This window comes from Centrocercus urophasianus, unplaced genomic scaffold (genome assembly GCF_019232065.1).
Source record: "Centrocercus urophasianus isolate 14NV4802_14NV808 unplaced genomic scaffold, USGS_Curo_1.0 seq_21, whole genome shotgun sequence".
Classification (NCBI taxonomy): Eukaryota; Metazoa; Chordata; class Aves; order Galliformes; family Phasianidae; genus Centrocercus; species Centrocercus urophasianus.
In genome coordinates, this window is record NW_024884767.1 from 11364325 (window position 1) to 11376990 (window position 12666).

A 12666-nucleotide genomic window follows, 5' to 3' on the forward strand; every position below is an offset into this window, starting at 1 on the left:
TACCTTTTAGATGTATTTTTCAGAGCAGAAATCACTAGTGAACAAAGAACCTCCTATGCTGTGACTATTAGTTAATCATGACATGAAAGTTGTTGTAGATTTCTTTAACCTGTGTATATAGATGAATGTGATTGGAACACTCATGTATGACTTCTGCATTTCTCATACCCTACAAATGCATAGGAGGAGGCAGGAACTCTGCCTTGTGGTCCTTGCATTTTCTACATCTAGGGTTTCCACAGCACTCTTTTCAGCTCTATGGAAATGTTCCTTATTCCATGGACAAATAGATGAAGCTATGATACCATGCCTCCTTTTCTCTTACATAGCTCTCAGGCATCAGGCTGCATCATGTGGTGAGCTACGCAAATAAAAAAAAAATCAGCAGTTCTTGCCTATGAGATCTACTTGGTTAGTTTAGTTCCATTCTGTTCTGCTTTCACTATCATCTGGATTTGTAATTTCCATCAGCTGACTCTAGCAAACATTACAGTTATATTCCTTCTTATACACACACCTGGGAACTTGGAGTGAAAATTGCAGAGATAGTTCAGTTACTAGCACAGGTTTAGATTATATAAAGGCATTTGTGTTTAGAATATGATGGCTTTCTTCAGCATTTTAGGTTCATCACTGTTGCTTTCTAATGTACCTGATATAGTCAATCTCAAATGTAGAGAGCAGTGATTCTGCTGGGAAACATGACTGTATGACAATTACTCATAATGAGATCTGTATTTTTTACAGTTTCGTCCAACTGAGTATATTTGTCATTACGCTTTTATTTGTATTTTCAACTAGAAAGACTCATGAAATAGGAGACAAAAGTTGCTGGTAAAATACTACCTCTTGTTCTGTGTGCAGCAATTTTATCTGATCTTCTAACTTATGCTTCATGAGCAATAGAGAGTAAATTATCAGATTTCTCTGCAGCTCTGTCTAGACCACACTGATTATGATCTCTTCTTGTAATGATAACTCTTCCAAAGCAGCTGCAATCCTTCACTGCGAAACTTACCGTATACTTTCCAATTACTTGATACATCTGTCTGATTAATAATCCTTGGTGCCTGGCTATGAATATTACATGTTGGTCATAAACCCTTCTTACAACCTTTTTTTTGCTTTAACGTCACTTGGACAGCGCTATCTAAAACCTTCGTTCCTTTTTTTACAGTCTCTGCTGTTATTTGCCTCATTACCTACTTAAAATCTTCCACTTCCTTTTCATTAATATTTTAGAAAAAAGGTATCTGTACATTTCTTTTCTGTTTTACCTTCTTTAAAAACCTGTCTGTACGAAAAGGATACACTTGATCTGCTTTAAGAAATTCCTTCTGTTACCGGGCCCTCCCTTATGTATACCTCAAATAATATTTCCTGTTATTATATATTCCTATTTCGTACAACTCTTGATGTCTTCTTGCTGATCCAGATAACCTTTCCAGTGGGTTCTCTGTTATCAACAAAATGCATGCACAGGAGTAGTCCAGTACAGCTGCTGATCTGTAAGGCCTGCCCTATGGGCCATTATCAGACAGCAGCAGGCAGTTGCTCAGAGGGGTTAAATCTGCACACTTCCACTTCGCACTCAGTGTTTCCACTGAAGTCCCACTTCCCTGGGGTTAAATGCCAAACAAAAATGCCAGCTTTCCTCTGATGTATGTATCTAGCTAGGTCATGGTTATGCAGGAAAATTCTGAAACACAAGTTGTTATAAAAGCACTCAAGTCGGAAAACAGCTATAATGCCTACATTTTTTTTGGTAACATCTTGAAGAACTCAGGGTTTTTTTAAGGTAAGAGACAATACTGTGTCCTTGGCAGAAATTTCTGGAGGTCAGTTTGGAGCCCAGTTCAGCAAATGATTATCTGTGGCTGTTCCTGCTACTGGTGCCTGTGGACTTCAAAGAAGAAAAATCAAGGTATGTAAATAAATCATGGGAGGCCAAGCTTTAGATTATAGAAAGAAAAGAAAAGGGACAAAAACCAACACTAAAGCCTTTCTGTTATGAGTGGCAGGGCCTTTTCACACTTCATCATCTTGAATGCTTGGCTAGAAGAGCAGCTGGGCTTCAGACACGTCATATACTTTCCTTCCCTTGTTCTTTCTTAATGAAAATATTTGGATAAAAAAGAATCCTTGTTTCCCAAGAGTTCATCCGCCTCTCCTGTTTATTCTCTACCTGGTGTCAGAGTCCTCCACGTTCTGGCAGTGTAATAATTTCCACAGCAGGCCTGCTGTGATGTCACAAAAAGGGGATTAGGATTTCACATTTTTAATAAGTAGAAAAAGAGAAATGAATACTTAAACAAAGGTTCTGTCTTCGAGAAAATATCCTTAGTAATGTACCATGAGGAAAGAAAAATAGAGGAAATCTCTAATGTAAAGCTGAATTGTATGAGAACAGTATGGCTTTTCCAAATTTTTCCACATTCCCTGATGAACTTCAGGAATGACACTGCTCTTGTCATTATCCTCCATTAAGAGGCTGGCTCTGTGTTTCCAGGCAGAAGAATGCCTTTGGCAAAATATCAGATTTAAGTGAATTATATTCTGATGACCTTTTTGAAATACTGAATGGCAGAATCCCACTTTACACCGGTTTGGATTCCCAAAAAAGTGTGGAAGGGTACCCTTCAGATGGACGTGTAGCAAAGTGGATGTGACATGGCCTGGGAAGAGCAAGATAGTGCTTCTATGAAGTATATTTTGGGCTTGGGGCAGTGAAAAAAAATGCAGTTACAGGGAGGCCATCATGTATATCTGTCTGAGGTTATTCTGACTTGTACTGTGGATTGCACATTTCCCTAAGATACACGGGTTTGTCAAATTGGGTGGGTTAGTCAAATGCATAAATAATTGAGCTTGTACAATTTTAATTAAAAGTACTATGAAGCAATTAGAGTTTGAGACAATGAATACAAATCTCTAGGTGTATCTTACATATCTCTGATGCAAGTTAAAATAATCAGAGACAGATTGTGTCATCAGTCTTCCCACAGAGTAGTTGCTTGTTCTCCAAGTAGTGCCTTTAAAATAGAGCGTGTGCAGAACAGCAGAATCTGTTCTACATGGCTGTCAGCAACTGACCAGGCGGCAAGTAAGGACCCTCTGAAAACTGCAGAGAATGCTTCCTTATTTTCTTCTGTCTTTTATCTATCTCCAAGACAGTATTTCAGTAGTAGCCATCCAAGACATGACATTTTTTGTTATTTCATAGATAGGATACCTGTAACCAACAACTGTAGGTACAGTGTTAGCTCTAGGGAAATCCGCTCTAGTTCCTCACGGAAGATGAAGCTTGCCTGACTCATAAACATACCGAAATAAGAAGATAAGTCTTAAGACCTGAAAAAAATTATGTGCTGCTTTTCATGGGGCATAACAATGACATGTTCAACTGTGTTCTTACAGGTAGAGACAGATTTTTAGTTTTCTGTAAAAGGAGTAGTGTACATCTAAAAAATACTGATATTTTATGTAATAATTTTAATTTCCCAAGATAATGTCTTGCATGAAATGCATCTCACCAAAGCATAGAATGGCTTACTCCACATATACATTTCATATGTTCTGAAATTTATTCTTCTCTAACTTACACTGAAGTAACAGAAATCTATAACGGATCTAATCTGAGGAAAAACATATCCTTGATACTTAGACTCTTGCTGTGCTCTGTGTATGGATATGTAGAATTTGTAGCATATACAGAATTATATGCCAGTTCAGCAGTCAGAGCAAGGTGTAAGGGCAGTAAGTTCTGCTAATCTCCATGGCTCTAGTCAGCCTGATGATAGAAGCAAACCAGAAGCATGCTGTGTTACAGTATGCTGCTCAGTGTTTCCAGGAGCTCCCTCATGCATCCCTCTGTTTCACTGGGCCAAGTTGTCTGCCTACCTGCATGGCTCCATTCTTATTTCCAGTTTGGAGAACAAGACATACGCACCTGACAACCTATCTGCTACTAAGGAAATGAATCCTAACTTTCTGAAAATAAACCACAATAACAGAAAGTAGCCCCTGAGTGGATTGTATAAATGAACTGTCACCATCTAGTTAAGCAGGTTCTTAGGATTGCATTTCCTGTATACATTTGTATTATGTGGACAAATTAGTAATACCATGATGTGTTTATTTATGCATGCCTGCAGCAAGTCATTGTGTAATATGTCCATGCAGTGGTTTCATCTGCATATACAACAACTACAATTACATTTGTAAAGTGTGTCTTCATACACACCTCAGGAATAACTGTATACACATTTCCATTACTCTGCCTATGCATTTTTTCCTGTGATATTTTGTCCTATTCATTTATCCACTGAATTTACATGAATCTACCTTCTGGTGAGACCTTTTGCAGCCTGCAAATTTGTTCTTATCTACACTGCAAGGTATGTTTGCTGGCAGCATATATTTGTTGTACATCTTTATCTATACATTGAGTTGTCCAATCTAGAAATGTCATGACACTCAAACCGTCTCTTCATTACAAGTTCTATCCCCAGCAGTCAGAGTGCTAAGCCCTTCTTATCTGAGATATTTCCTCCAAAAACTTAGCAATGTCAGCATGGGATAAGACAAACTTACAGAAAAGACAAACTACTCCAGCTTTTTTTTATTCTAGCTTTTGAGGGTACTTTTTTGATTTACATCAGATTGTGATGCTGCTGTAGCTAAATTAAAAATGGTTAACTCTATTAGTTCAATATTTGACCATTTTTCCCTACTGGAATTTTGATCGCTGAATCTCTGGCTAGTAGAGTAATGTACATAAAATGCAGTGCTGTAGTGTCAAATGTTGTGAGGCACATTAAAGAAACTGGAAAACTTGGGGCTCAGAATTCCCTTTGTGTGTGTGTGGTTGATAAGTATTCTGTTTTAATATATTGTATTTCCTTAATTATGTCTCTGCATTATTACACATATGTGGCACTATTGTATAATTAATTTTGAAATGTTTAATGTAGCAAATAGCTCAAATGCATGCACTGATTCATAACACACAGCTGTCCCCTACATACGCATGAAAAAAAGAATATTCAAAAAGCCAAACATCCTCATGTCTGTTCCATTACTTCTCTTAACTGTAGAAAGTTCCACACAAATGTATTCAGATTATGATATTCTAAGGCATTGGATGGTGTTTCTTTTATAGGTAAGCAACATGAAAGTAGTAATAACAAAAATTATGATTAGAATATTAGTGAACTTCAGTGAGTTACCCACATATCCAAATAGCATATAGTTAAGGAATTCATAATACGATCAGCAGAAAAAAAAAGCATAATGCCTTCAGTTACAAAGAATTTTTTAGTACGGAAATGAGTCATTTTATCTAAAGAAACCAGTAGAAATCCTAGACCACTAAGGCTAGCCTTACTTTTAAGTGTGTGTATCTCAGAGTTGCCTGTGGTAAAGGAGTTTTTAATGCGTTTGTGATATATTTGATTTGGAAAGGCTACAGAGATTATGCCTGAATTTTTCTAGAAGAAATGCAAATGACCTCTATGTGCAATCTAAACTTCCTTCTTGAGCAAGCAGTGATGGTAGATTGAACACTTGCTTAACACTGTCATAAACCTGAAACAAACAGAGCTCTGTTTGTGCACTTGCTACTAAGATAAGAAATGGCAGACAAATATTTTCTAGCAGAGTTTATTACTGACGCTGGCACTGACACTGGTTGCAAATGTAACTGTACAAAGATTTTTTTTCACCTAATATTAAAAATAACAAAGCATTAATGACCTATTATCTTAAATGACAAAATGAAAATTTCCATAAGCAAGCTCTAGAGATGAATACATGCAGAAATATAAAAGGAAAATGTCTGGTAGACTGGGAGAAACTGTATTTCCATAGAATGTCCTTGAAGATTTTGTGTCTTATTTCCATGTCACTATAGCCAGAGCCAGCAAATTGAAACAGGAGTTGCAATCCTGACTTTTTTATTTCTGCTTTGATTTCCTCCCTGAGTATTTATTTGCACTTCTGTTAAATCTGGGTGAGAGCTGTGACTACCAACTGTATAGCAGTCTTATGGACCTCCCAGTTCTGTGATCAAGCGTAATTTCACATTAAGCTGGGGGTCTGGCTGGAGATGATAAATGAAGCACTAACTAGTTCCACCACCATCACAGCACTCTTCTACCCAGCTACCAGCAAGAGGCTCTTGTAAAGAGCCGCAGAATCAGAATTTGTTTCTCCACTTTTCTCCAGGTAAGGAATAAGTGAAAGTGGTTTCAAATAATTAAAGAAGCAAAATTATGGAAATCCCAAGTCCGCAACAATAATAACTTGAAAAACACTCAAAACTTGCTATGATAACCCAAGGGGCTGTTTTCCCAGGTAATTTGGATGCCTCAGTGAAGGGAAGCAGACAAAAAATTGTGTTACTTGCACTAATTTAGCTGCTTACATCCCTTTAAAAATCTGGCCTTCAGTCGTGTATGCTGTACTGAGCTGTTGTAATACCTGCAGCCCTTCCATGTTTAGGGTATGTTGTTTTCAAGTTAACAGTATACAATAAACACACTAAGTAGGACTTTTTTGTTTTATATTGAAGATTAAATGTACTTGGAGAAAGCTCTGTCCTAACAAATAGCTTTGTTTCTTCAGGCTTGAACAGATCAGTTCTACCCTTTCTTCCCTAACAGAAACTAGAATAGGTTGTGACTAGTTTGGTAAAATTCCACTCTAAAACATAAATAATACTCAGTAACCTGACCCCAGATCCACATGTAATTCATACCAGAAATAGCATCTTATCAATCTACAGTGTTACAAGAAGCAGCAATTACAAGTGCTTTACTGAAAATGCTGCAGCAAAGCAGCAGTAGCCAGTAGACTATTAACTACTGCATTTTTGTTGTATCTATTTTGTCTTTTTTTCTCTCTTAACATTGGTTAAGAGAGTTAGAGTAGAATAGGAATGGTTTTAAAATCCATGACATAAGGAACTTTCCTGTCTTAAAATCTGCTTTTGTTTGACTCTGTGAGGATTTCAGAGATGCAAGTACTTTACGTCTACCATTTTTGGGCTTTTACTGTTGAATGCTCCTTTGTTTAACAAATGCTTCCTGGATTATGGCTGCTAACAATAAAAGCATGCTTCTCAGGTATGTTACATTTCAAGTTACTTTTTATTGTACAAAGCCTTAGCTTTACACTGCAGTTATACGATCTATTTATATGATCCACAGAAGATGCATTCTGGATGCACTTGTGTTCTTCATCTTCATTTGGAACTATAACTTTCAATATATTTTTTTTCCTCAAGTTCTGTAGTTGCTGCAGACACTTTACTTACTATGTCTCATATCCTTTCCTTCTCTTTGCTTTACCCCTTTTATTCTATATTTTTTTCAGAAACTGAGTAAATGGTATGGAAAAAACCTGGATATTGGATTGAAGATCTTAACAGTTGCTGCTCTTTGAGAAGCTAGTAAGTTATCAGATTGAATATCTGCATTCTACTGTAAGCCCCCAAGATTCTTCAATATCCATTCCAAATACTTCTTTGTCAGTATCACCATAATTGTTAGCTGCTTGCACTGGAGGCACCAACCTGTCTTCATACACTCGGTATAAAAATACTCAGTTGTAAAAAAAACAGGTAAAAAGGAATTAGAACCCTCAGATACAGGTGGTGTATGTTTAATTTCAGCATTTTTTCCAGCAGGAAGCTACACTTGTAGCACTGTTTGCAAGTCTTTAGCCTGATTTTTACCTTTCTAAGAATGTGAGTAACAAAGCAATGAGAGAAAAAGGAAATTTCTTATTTATGCCAAATCAGATTAGAGTTGAATTGATCTTTTATTTTAAAGGCTTGTTTTAAAGGAAAGTTACAGGAGAGCTCTGTAGCAACCTCAGATCAGTGGAGAATAGAGACAGTAGACTGTGTTTGATTCTGGTGTTGTCTACTCAAGTTTCATTGCAGCATGAGAAGATAAACCAACTGGAACAAACTTTAGAGCACAGTGAAAAGAAGATGCAGCAGCTGGTAGCAGATATTAAGTCCCAGACTATTCTAGTTGCTAGCAGCCCTTAAAAGTATTTACCAAAATTACCAAATGGCCATAGTGCCGTGATGAATTTCAGAGAAACTTCACAGAATTGGAATTTTCTTAATTGAAATTGCTGAGTTTAAAACATAACACAAAAGCAGCTGAAGTTCATACTGCTCTCAAAAGGAAAAGTTACAGCAGTATATTTTCCAGGACTAAACGGAACTTCTTTCTCCTTTGTGATATCATTCAGACCAATAAATTTCAAAGCCGAATCAAAAAATGGAGACTTAATGATAATTTTAATCATGAAATTAGCAAGGTATCAATAACCTTGAGTGAGAGAGACACAGTATCGGTTAAAATGGAAAGAATCTGGCAGTCACAGTCATTAAAGTGAGTGATGAAAAATAAACAATTGTGTTAGAGTTCAAAGTTACCAACCGACTGTATTTAAAGGAAGAAAATCAAACTCCATGTCTTTTGTTTGGGCGTTCCAGTTACTGAACTGGCTGCAGGACTATTGCTAAGACATGTTACCTGGGGCTTTTCTTTAGATATGTTCTCAATTTTGGTACCTTTGTTTTTAATTTAATTATGAAAGATATTTTATTGACATTAGGCAGAAAGCTCTGGCAAAAAAAAATGTGGCGACTCAGACAGAGCACCCACCTAAAGAGGTGCAGTGCAGTTCAAGTCTCTGTTTGCAGTGAGTGTCTGAGCCTGCTGCTGCCTCTGAAGGGCAGCAGATATTCCACATGCATGATATCTGAGCAGGTGGTTGATCTGCTCTGTGTGGTGGTGGAGCTCAGGGAGGAGGTGGAGAGATTAATGAGTATCAGAGAGTGCAAGAAGAGATAGATAGGTCAACAATCTCTGCCGAATTTGCAAGGAAGACCTGGGCGTGATACCCCACAAATGTTAGTGGGCCCCCTCCCCTGGCCATCATCGAGCAGAGGTAGGTGATTTAAAGGAGAGGAGTGGAAACAGGTGCCAGCTTGGTGTGATAGGAAAACCCATTGCCGACCCACCTCAGTTGCCCAGGTGCCCTACCTAGTAAGTTTGAGGTTCTGGAACTTGAGGCAGAGGTGAGGAAGGTCCACCCATGAGGTTTTTGAGGGAGAGGTGGTCAACCCCACACCTCCAGACGGTGTCTGCCAAGAAGGACAGAAGGGTGACTGTGGTGAGCAGCTCCTCCTGAGAGGAACAGAGGGCCCTACATGTCAGCCCAACCCTGCCTGCAGGGAAGCATGCTGCCTTCCTGGGGCCCTGGTCAGGGGTATTTCTAGGGAACTTCCCAGTCTGATTCATCTCTCTGATTGTTATCCTTTATTTACAGTTCAGGCCTTTATTGATAGTTCTTTCTCAGCAATAAAGTCACTGAAAGAAGCCTGATGATTATCAAAAAGGATTCCAGGGGACTGGGGCAGTTAGTGATCGGAGTGAGCACACAGGTCCTATTTTCCTTTATTCCTTCAGTTGTAAAGAAGGAAGGACGAGAGGAGCAGAAGAATCCATCTTGTAAGTCCATGGCTGAGAGACTGATGCAAATGCAGCAATTTCGTTTTTTTTAACCATGGGGTTGTTTACTCAGCACCTGACCTGAGGGCTGCAGGTGGGTCTCACCTGTGTCAAAAAGGTAAATGAACCCTAGCCCAGGAGCTGGCAGGGCTCCTTGAGAGGGCTTTAAACTAGATGTGAAGGAGGAAAGGGATAAAACCAGGCCTGCTAGAGATGAGCCTAGTGGAACAATGGTGGAATTTGGGGTGAGGCAGGGGGCTCAGCTGAAGTGCATCTACACCACTGCACGCAGAGTGGGCAACAAACAGCAGGAGCTGGAAGCCACTGTGAAGCAGGCAAACTATGACTTAGTTGCCATTACGGAAACATGTTACAGAAACATAGTGAGATTGCTCCCATGACTGGAGTGCTGCAATAGATGGCTGTGAGATCTTCAGAAGGGATAGGCAAGAAAGGAGGAGTGGTGATGTGGCCTTGATAGAGAATGCCTTGATTTTGTAGAGCTTGGGGCTGGGAATGATTGAGGTTGAGTCTCTCTGGGTAAGGATCAGGAAATGGGCCAACAAGACAGAAATCCCAGTGGGGGCCTGGGCTGGGAGGGACCTCAAGGATCATGAATCTCCAACCCCCCTGCCACATGCAGGGCCACCGACCTCCCCATTTAATACTAGACCAGGTTGCTTAGGGCCCCATCCAATCTGGCCTTGAACACCTCTGGGGACGGGGCATCCACCATCTCTCTGGGCAGCTGTTCCAGCACCTCACCACTGTCATCACACACTGACATCCAACCTCAATCTTCCCTCCTTCAACTTCAAACCATTTCCCTTTGTCCTGCTGTTATCTACCCTTTCAAAGAGTTGACTTCCCTCCTGTTTATAGGCTCCCTTCAGATACTGAAAGGCTGCAATGTCACCCCGCAGCCTTCTTTTCTCCATGCTGAACAAGCCCAGCTCCCTCAGCCTGTCTTGGTAGGGGAGGTGCTCCAGTCCCCTGATCATCTTTATGGCCCTCCTCTGGACCCTCTCCAACAGCTCTCTGTCTTCCTTGTACTGGGGACTCCAGACTTGGAAGCAGTACTCCAGGTGGGGCTTCACAAGAGCAGAGTAGAGAGGGACAATCACCTCCCTGTCCCTGCTGGCCACCTCTCTTCTGATGGAGCCCAGGATACCATTTGCTTTCTGAGCTGCAAGAGCACACTGCTGGCTCATGTTAAGTTTTTCATCCATCAGGACTCCCAGGTCCTTCTCTGCAGGGCTGCTCTCAAGGACTGATTCTTCATGTTTGTATGGGATTTCTCTGGTCCAAGTGCAAAACCTTGCACTTTCTGTATTGAATCTTATTAGGTTTACTAAGGCCCACCTTTCGAGTCTGTTCAGGTCCCTCTGGATGGCATTCCTTCCTTCCACCGTGTCAGTCGCACCACTCAGCTTGGTGTTGTCAGCAAACTCCCTGAGGCTGCACTTGATTCTGTCATCAATGTCATTGATGAGGATGTTAAAGAACACTAGTCCCAAGACAGACCCCTGAGGGAGCCACTCATTACCAGCCTCAACCTAGACACAGAACCATTAATTACCATCCTCTGTCTGTGACCTTTCAACAAATTTCTTATCCATCAGGTGGTCCACCCATCAAGTCCACATCCCTCCAATTTGGAGATAAGGGTGTGGTGGGGGACCATGTCAAGGGCCTTGCTCAAGCCCAGGTAAATGACATCGGTTGCCTTTCTCTTGTCCACCAATGCCATCACTCCATCAAAGGAGGCCACCAGATTTGTTAAGCATGACCTTCTCCTGATGAAGTCATGTGGCCATCTCGGATCACACATTCATTCCTCATGTGAACAAGCATGTTGTTCAGGAGGACCTGTTCCATGGTCTTCCCAGGTACAGAGGTGAGACTCACTGGCCTGTAGTTCTTCCCTCAAGATGGAAGTCTTAAAGCTGCAGAAGCAGACTGTCCCCATGTGCCACAAGATGAGCCAGCCAGAAGGATCAGCATGGATGAACAGGGAGTTTTCCTGAGGTTCCAGGAGAAAAAAAATAGTCTTTCTAAGGAATGGACCACTGGAGGAGAGCTTGAGAGAAGTTGTTAGGATGTGCAGGGAGAAAACTAGAAAGGCAAAAGCCCAGCTTGAACTCAACTTGGCCATTGAGTAAAAGAGAACAAAAAACATTTTTACAAATATATGAGCAGTAAGAGAAGGGCTAAGGAAAATCTCTATCCTTTACTGGATGTGGTAGGGAGTATTGCCACTGAGGATAAGGAAAAGGCTGAGGTTTTCAATACCTTCTTTATGTATGTCTTTAAAAGTCAGACCAGTTATTCTTGGGGTACTCTACCCTCTGACCTGGAAGTCTTGGATGGGGAGCAGAATAAACATCCCACGATTCAGGTGGAAACAGAGACCTTCTACTCCACCTGGACAAGTCCATGAGGCTAGATGGGATCCACATGAGGGTGCTGAGAAAGCTTGTGAAGGTGATAGGCAAGCCACTTTCCACCATCTATCAGTGTTTCAGGTTAACTGGAGAGGATCCAGATGATTGGAGACTTGCCAGTGTGACTCCCATCTACAGGACGGGTCCTAAAGAGAATTCAGGGAACTGCAGGCCTGTCAGCCTGACCTTGGTGTCAGGAAAGGTTATGAAGCAAATCATCCTGAAGGAGATCACACACCATGAGAGGGACAACCAGGGCATCAGGCTTAGTCAGCGTGGGTTCATAAAAGGCAGGTCCTGCTTGACCAACCTGATCTCCTTTAAGATCGAGTGACTCGCCCAGTGGGTGAGGGAAAGACTGTCTAGTGTACCTAGACTTCACAAAGCTTTTTACACAGTTTCCCACAGTATTCTCCTGGAGAAGCTGGCAGTCCGTGGCTTGGACAGGTACATTCTTTGCTGGGTAAAGAAATGGCTGGATGGCTGGGCTCAGCAAGTGATGGTGAATAGAATCGAATCCAGGTGGCATCTGGTCATGAGTGGTTCTCCCCAGGAGGCGGTACTGGGGCCTGTCCTGTTCAATATCTTTATTGGTGACCTAGAGGGGGGGTTATGGTAAGGTGGAGGTCAGCTCTTCTCCCATGTAACTAATGATAGGATTAGAGGGAATGGCTTTGAGTTGCACCAGA

General features: G+C 40.8%; 1 long non-coding RNA gene across 1 annotated transcript in view; it reads left to right on the forward strand.

Annotated features, from left to right (window-relative positions):
• Nucleotides 1-1793: 1793 nt before the first annotated feature.
• The window catches only part of LOC122162606, a 31277-nt gene continuing 20404 nt past the window's right edge, over nucleotides 1794-12666 (forward strand). The window contains exons 1-2 of the long non-coding RNA XR_006169606.1: nucleotides 1794-1924; nucleotides 7375-7450. This is a non-coding gene — a long non-coding RNA (uncharacterized LOC122162606). The remainder of the gene's footprint in view (nucleotides 1925-7374; nucleotides 7451-12666) is intronic.